This window comes from Botryllus schlosseri, chromosome 13, assembly GCF_051294905.1.
Source record: "Botryllus schlosseri isolate E-star chromosome 13, Bs_hap1, whole genome shotgun sequence".
Lineage (NCBI taxonomy): Eukaryota > Metazoa > Chordata > Ascidiacea > Stolidobranchia > Styelidae > Botryllus > Botryllus schlosseri.
The window spans coordinates 9,486,022-9,494,901 of record NC_137248.1 but is presented as its reverse complement, the minus strand read 5'-3'; positions in this window follow the sequence as shown (position 1 = coordinate 9,494,901).

The following is an 8,880-nucleotide window of genomic DNA, read 5'->3' as shown; positions in this document are numbered from 1 at the left end:
GCGATGATATTTTCGGCGTATACAGTTCAGAGCAGCGAGCTGGTAGGCGCAATTGCTGCGTTTCCCCTCTGTAAATATATGTATTGTATGTAGCCTTTGTGATTTTTGTACAAGTGCGATTGTTCCCCACCAGAAAGATCAGAAATTCCGCGCAGTAGAAAATCCCACACCGATTGGGAGCCAGTGAATTAAAGGAAAACTACAGAGTACTTCAAAAAAATATAAGTATACTTCGTTACTGACCTATTCATGTTCTGTCAGTGCGAAATCCAGTTGGTAAAATGATTTTGACAAACCAATACCTTCGAGTCACGAGTCATCTCGAGTCATTGCACATTTTGACTCGAGTCCAGTCAAGGGGATCTATTCTTGAAGGTGACTCGAGTCAAGTCATGTCACTCGATTTTTGGAGGTGACTCGAGTCAAGTCAAGTCACGGGTCAAGTCACAATTCAAGTTACGCTGATTTTTAGTATGAGGCATAATTACTTCATTGCATATTGATAGCTAGTTGAAAGTTGTTATTTATTTTGATTGGAATATAGAGTAAAATAAACATGCAAAGAGGCGTCTTGTCGCTCACGCATACGTAGAACTGCTAAACTGCGTGTCGAAGGAACTGTATAGCCTCAATCTATCATTATCAGTCAAAATAGAGAATAGAATACGAAACCTTAAAAAACGAATTGATATGAGCCGACCTACACATCAGTGAGATACAATTTAAGCCTGCGCCGATGGTTGGCGAGTAATATATAAACATATAAACATATATTTTAATTTAAATCATACAAGAGATTTGGTTAAAGTAACTACCGACCGCAATGAGCAGTCTATAGAACAGGGATAGATACTTTGCCATTAGATTACTTTACTACTAGTTTACGACAACGTAAGCTGTAAGCTCCGATCACTTCGTTTGCGGTCAATTTATTTGTGATATAGAACAGTGGAGGTTCAGTAGAACGCACAATCAATGATGGATTGCTCACTCTCATAGGCCGCAACAGCGTATCGCGCACAATCCGAATATATGCAAGACCAGCCATTTTAGGGACACTGTTACTTGATGACTTGAAATTGACTCGTAAATTTTGCTTCGAGTCACGAGTCAATCTACATTTCTGAAACGCCGAGTCAAGTAACGGAAAGTCATTTTTGCAAAGTGACTCGAGCCAAGTCAAGTCATACGAAAAAGGTTACTCGAGTCATTGAGTCATTCCAACACTGATACACGGGAGCCTGCACGGTCCACAAAATGCGTTCACGTTCCGCATACCGAAATGATAAGGGGGTTGTCGGCGTGCGAGACCCCGGTTCCAATTTCGATGTTAGCGCGCTTGGAAGTGTCGAAACCATCCAATCCATTTACTTCCATGGACAGGGTCAATTCTACCTATGACGGCCTACGGGGAAGGGATCTAATAGTAAAGCATTGGAATTCATACCCAACCAAATTAATTACTATATTATTACTGTAGGCTACTCGATCATACGAATTCCAAATGGATCCACTAGGTACACTAACAGCGTCCTAAGAAGCGCAGTTTGTCTTGCGACACCGCAGAGATGAGCCAGAGTGGGTAGTGACATTCATATAAATCCTTCGCCTGCAGTTTAAATAAAGTGGTTTTCTGAGGAAATGGTTGCATGGTCAATATTTTATCACACTTTTGTCTATAATTTGAGACCGCATCATAGTTAGAGCGCAGTGCCCATTGCGTGCTCTGCTGTTCTGGTATTTGAACTCTTGGGCGCCAGAGAGCATTTCGTATTTTTTGATTTTTTGGAACCACATCTGCCGTTATAATTATTGTCTGACACGAGATTAATCGAAACAGATATATACGCTCAGGTATGTCAAGAACACGCGAGGTTAAAATCATGTAATCAATGTCTCGCATTACTGTTAAGGTCACCAGATCGTTCGTGGTCTCAAGGATGCACGTCCTCTATAAATAGTACACTTATGTTAAATTGTATCTGCATGAAAACGTATAATTTTTCAGCGATTATATATATAACAAAGTTACGGTTGTGTATCACTTGGCACAAATCCCCGTTAATTTCGCATACTTTATGTAGTTTTCCACTTCAGTGCAGTTTGTTTCTTCGATTTGACCGTAGGTCTGAATAATAGCATTATATCTTCTGCTCCGCATACCGTGTATTTACGGTGAGCACAACTATAATAAATAAACAAAGAATCGGTCACCGTAAATACTATTTTATTCAAATCCAAAATTTTTTGACGGCAATAACTCCGGTTCCACTGGTTGGAATTGAACCAAATTTGGTGAACATCGTTCCTATAGACAACGTAACACATTCATGGTGCGAACAGAAAATTTTCAATTTTTTTATTATTTATTTTTATATAATAAATCGAAACTTTCTTCTCCTGTAGCAATGCGGCTACTGATTGGAATTGAACCAAATTTGGCGTGTAGGCTTAAATTAGGTAACCTAACAATTTTATCAAGTAGCCAGTAGGATTTGAGAAAAAAAGTCATTTTTGAAGAGCCCTAATATACTTATGTGATTTCTAATAAGGAGATAGAATCGTGCCTCGTCAATCGGTAATTGGCATGCTAATTATTTGTAAACAACAGCATGACGCTAAGGAAATACGGGAAAGTGGTTTTAGATGAACTTATTACTTAATATTACAAATGTGCGAGTGAATCCAGAGATCGTCAAAGTCAATAATCAAAATAGTCATTGATGATATTCCGGTACAAGTGGAAACAATATCGCAAATTTCTACCCTATCATAGATATCGATTTTCAAGACACGCAGAAGCAGATAAAATAGTTGAATACCCCATGTGGTCGATCCTTCCCAGTCCTCAAAATAGCACCTATCAAAGCAGGCTCTATTGCTCTGTTGCTCGTGCAAGTTGCTTTACAGGCTTATGTTGTGTCTCATCGACTGAGATATTTACATTAGTTTGGAAAATGTGAAGGTCATTATCACTCTCCCATTCGCGCTCAAGTTATTGGTCGTCGTAAAATGTACATTATTAGCACAAAGCACGCGACATTGCAAACCACTGCCGTTAGCACCATAGTGCGTTAAGAACCACATAAATTTAGAGGTTCACGTTCACAAACGGTTCTGTACTGTGAACCTTTTTCAATTCATCTTCCACGTCATTATAACATCTTTTGTTGAAATACTTTGCATTTCAACCTCGGACCACTCTATACATGGCGCTGGCAGCATTATGAAATAAACACTAAACAAGCCTTCACCTTGCCAATTACGAATCTCAAAACATTTTCTTGCGTTGTTACAAAAGTTTGCTCGAAGTATTCAGCTTTACGTTTGTGGATATTTAGTGACTATCTGCACTCCGCTGTGAGCTTGTCCCGCAATCACACAACAGCAATAACGAAATTAACTACACGTAGGTATGGACAGCGAAAGATTCTTATTCAACCAATCAAGAATATATATTGTTGTCTAACGTTAAAAATCTAGCAGGCGTACGGAATCCACCTTGATTTGATATGTTTATTGTATCATAAAAAAACAAATCCGTACGATAGGGATGAGGGCTACTATATAACTTGTTTATGGGGTAATATCGGTAGCAAGTATAGAAGCTTGTTCTACACTCTTCTCAATATCAATGTACCGCGAGTCGGACGCCGAATACATTGTCCGGTCTGGCCTCAGAGACCGTTAAGGCGTAGGCTTATGTTCCCATGTAAGACCTCGTCAAAATTGTTGGCTAAACGAGGGAAAATATTGATTTCATGGGATTATTATAGCATTTCATTGTTCCAGTTGATACATCTTGTGACGTTTAAAAAGTCAGCATGTACTACAGCATTGTGGCATAATGTGGCCTGAGTCGTCGCTACGTTTCGTGTACATTATTATATCACTTTGAACACTGAAATGTAAGGTTGGAATTTGCAATAAGACGTCACGTGACGTCATGGGTTCACGTTCGCATTCGCACAGAACCTTCCAAAAAGGCTCGCACAATCACCAACACATGTGGTACCACGCAGAGAACCTTGTTGAAATGAGCGTGCCGAGCAAACAATGTATCAACCGGCATAAGACACATTACAGGTACCAATGCTTAGTAAAACACTGTCAGGAGGCAAATGTAATACATGTCGTCCTGCGATCTGCATTGACCCGAGTAGTGGAGTTTACAGGGCATCTCCGATATTATCTGGTTCACTCACTCCTTTGCATTTCCCCAAACATTTGATAGGCCTATACACGACATCGTCGGGTGTTAGGATAGAGATTGTATGGTGAGAGATAAGGAACGCATATGTCCAAACCACTATTCCCCTACCTCATCAGCTACATTGCTACTATATATTCGCCTTGTACTCAGCTCGTAATTGGACATTAATGTTTAGAATATCTCATGATTGCAATAAAATTACCGAAATTAGCCCGGCATCAACAAAGATGATTTGAGCAAAGCATACGGAATACTTTGCAATCATGTTGTGCTATAAATACAACAGCTGATCCGCAGTTTTGTTTATGTGCTTGCGATAATATGTAGCATATAGACGCAGTTATAAAAATCTTTCTCTCTGTGTCTCTTTCTCTCTCAGAAGAAAAATCGACACAAGTATTTGCAATTCGTCGGTATATTTTGTATTTTTCAAAATAGATCTATAGGAAATTAGTTTCTTTCATTATAATCATGTACGTCAGTAGTTTATCGGCGCATCGATACAACATTGCATGTCATAGTATACTATATATGGCTCAGTTGAAAATATGTATTTATATATAATGTCTCGTGACGATACAATGCCTCTGGTGTAAAAAATTTTATGAATCATGCATATTGGTAGCCACACGCGGAAGCTTAGGATGCAAAGGTTATCTGCGAAAGAGAGAGTGCCTCACTTGGCATTTATCGGGTTTTCTAGTTGATGATTTTCCTGTGTTATACGTTACTTGTAGCAACGAAATACAGTGATATTTTCGTAAATTGTGTGTTTACTGACATGTACCACATAAACATAGTTTTCGATTCTTTCCATTCCAAATAATTCAGTGACATTTTTCGTCACTTTTATACCTTCATTTTACCGTATGTCAGGAGTTTTGCGTGTAGTCTTTCTAGGATAAAAGCCTACGTAGGAAATATTCCATGCTGTCAGACCAATATCCTTCCCCTAAATACGCGGTTATTCTTTATTAAGTTTGCGATGTTTACGATGGCAATTTTCTATATTGCTTTGCCCTGCAGGCCATGATTGAGAGTTCACCATGATTATCGTTGCTACTGATAGATATTTAACCCGGCGTTCCGCTCGGTACCGAATGCGATAAAGGCTATCCGTTCGCCGACGGCTCAGTCTGCACAATAGTGAAGCATATAGTGAGGAACGTTTCTAGAAAGAGTGTATGGAATTTCGGGATATTGTGACATTACGTTGCCTACATTCTGTCAAGGTTTAGTATAGTTGCAAATCCCCTAAACGGAGGATATGAAATCGAGATTACTTGCGGGCCTCGCCGTGTCGCTGAGCATGATTGTGTGCGTTCAAGGTAACGTTTGATTTTTGCTGTGAGATAACATCAGGTATACATTTTTCGCCAGTAGCCTTCAAGATTTGTATGGTCATTTAGAATACGCGGATTAAAGCATAGTTATTTAATACCTCTATATCACGTATACTCCGATAATCACAAAACTAGGAATACAGGTTATGTATGATGTTTTGTGAATATAAAGGACTATCCATAACTCAATAGATAAAAATGTGTTAAATTGTGGATTAGTGTTTGTCAAGTTGATTTAGGTTTCGACATCGGCACGATGGGTCGTATACCTGGGCTCCTTCACGTAGGTTTTATCAGTAAACTGGGTCAAACTGACGCTACGCCATTCGCCATATATCTATTAGGACATCGTGAATACATAATTACAGATGAAGTGACGCATTCAGGTTTTAGGCTGGGTGCCATCAATTTTCCACGTCATAGCGAAGTCTCTAGTCAGTATAATATTGAAATTCAAAATGATATTTATGATATGTGCTACCGATTCTCTTCAGTGACACGTTGCCTCGGTCATTAGATGGGGGCGCATCGTCACATTAGATATTTAGCCTGTACGATTCAAATCATTGCTAGACATTTGAAGGTACATTATGCACCAATTTGCGAATCCGGTAGTGGATAAAGATGATTCATTCTTGGATATAGCATTTAGGATAATGCGCTAGAGCAATGGTTTCAACCTTTTGTCTTCGCGGACCCCTTTGGACGACCGTTACGGACCCCGCGGACCCCACCTCAGCTTAATTCAAATATAGCTCAATTATTGTGCAACCGTCATTTGTCTTGTGCAAATATTAACTGCAAGCTAGTGATAAACAGCAATAAAATGACTTTTCTCGAAAATAAAATCATACTATTTATGTAGAACTTAAAAGCGAATTCTGTACCGGTAGCTGCATTTCTCGAAATACGCGATCGTTTGCTGAAAATTCGCGTCGTGGATTTGATATGAACGAGTGCCGAAAATCCGTTTCCACAAAGATAGGTGGTGGTCAATGTAATAATAACTAGGGCAAGTTTTTGCAACTTTTGCAACTTTTTTTACAGCTTCCGGCAGCTTCCTAAATACTCGTAAGATATGTAGAATGCTGTTTTAAGCTGTTTGAAAGAATCTTATAGTGCAACTTTTTGCAACTTTTGTCCATTTATTCCATGCAACTTTTTGCAACATTCTCGATTTTTCATGAAAGTATTTTCGATTTTGGTGAAATACACGGCCAAATTCGACTGAAACACCGTAAATCAGCACCGAAGTAACGCTTTTACGGGTATTTCGGGAGCTGAGCCGGAAAATTGACCTTTTTTTTAGTCAACCGAGCAAAATGTGGTCAAAATGCAACTTCTGTAACTTTTCAACCTTTTTCAAAAATAAATGCAACTTTCCACGGATTTAACTGCAACAAAAACTTGCCCTAATAATAACGCGTAACGCTTCCGACGACATCTTTGAGCATGATCGCAACATATATTGCACCAAAATTGAGAAACATATTTATAATAAACATATAACGTCCAGCCTGGTCATTTCAATCTAGCAGCTTATCTTGAAGTTTAGATGAAGTAGCCGTTATGTATATCACGGTAGAAAATGAATTTACGGAAACATTTTCTCCAAAACCTCAAGAGAACCTCTCTGAACACCAACAGTTTTGTATCAGTAGGCTATTGGTGATTTGGCAATTAAGTTCGCACAGTAGAATATCTCATCTCAGACGGTCTCTCTGTTTATGTGAGTCATGAAACGAAACCGCGTCGTGATTTTTCTCATTTTCTCATTTTTCTCTCATCTCATAAATTTCGAGTCTTGCACTGTACTGTACAGGTACTGTACTCTAATGAACTAGATATTGTGATTTAGATGTTATTTTTCGTGGCTAAAATGAATAAATAGAACACATGTATTCAGCAATGAGCCTGTTTTCAACATGTGCTTTAAATTCATATCCACTAAATACAACCTAAAAAGAATATCACTCCAACTTTGAACCGACTCGTATATAAACAATGCATAATCCGACTCATGCACATAACTTCTATAGACCAACGGTTATTTATTATAGTCTTACGATATTTGAGAGCATCATAGCGCCTTTCTCCCAATGATGGATTTCCCTATAGGCTATAGGCTACATGGGTAATACATTTGTGCTACTGGAATTTCACTGTCATCAAATTAAATGTAACTATTAGGAATGGTGTGAACCTCTGAAAGGTTCAGGTCGTGTGAACGCGAACCTTTTTGAAAGGTTCTGTGTGAACGCGAACGTGAACCTCATGACGTCAAGTGACGTCATATTGCTAATGCAAACCCTGCATTTCAGTGAAGTGATAGCCTATCTATATTAATGTACACGATACCTAGCGACGGCTCGTGCCACATAATGCCACAATGCTGAAGTACATATTGACGTTTTAAACGCTGCCAAATGTATCAACCGGGACAATCAAATCATATAATAATCCCATAAGATCAATATCAGCCGACGCTTTGCCAACAATTTCTACAGGGAGTAGCAAGGAAAGACAAGCTTACGCCTTAACGGTCCAGGCCAGACCAGACAATGTATTCGGCTTGAGTATTGCTATACGTTGATATTGAGCAGAGTGTAAAACGGGTTTGGTTTTTATGATACAATTAATATATGAAATCAAGATTGACCACGTACGCCTGCAAGATTTTTTACATCAGACAACGATATCAACTTCATTGATTAGTTGAATAAGAATCATTCGCTGACTACCTACATGTAGTGCATTTCGCTCTTGATGTTGTGTGATTGCGGGTCAAGCTCACAGCAGAGAGTCACTTATTATTCACAAACGGAAAGCTGGATGTTTCTAACAAACTTTTGTAACAATGCAAGTGAAATGTGTGAGATTGTCAAGGTGCATGCTCGTTTAGTGTTTATTTTTATGCTTCCAGCACCATGCATAGAGTGGCCCGCAGTTGAAATGCAATAAATTTCAACCAAAGATGTTATAATGAAATGAAAATTGCAATATATGAAAAAGGTTCACAATGCAGAACCTACCAAGGTTCGTTTGTGAACGTGAACCTCTAAATTTCTGAGGTTCACACACAGAACGCGAACGTGAACCTCACGTTCACGCCATCCCCAATAATTCCGTTCTGAAAAGAAGGCTTGAGAAATTTTGTTAGGTGCACATTGTCATCGATGAGTCTATTCAAATAATGTACTTGTCAGTTGTCGCCTGCGTGATATTGTCAAGAATTCGGCAAAGCCCATTCCACGCATCCATGGTGCAACTGCACTGCTAATATGTAACGACAAATACTTGTGGATTTAGGCTGCCAACCTCAAA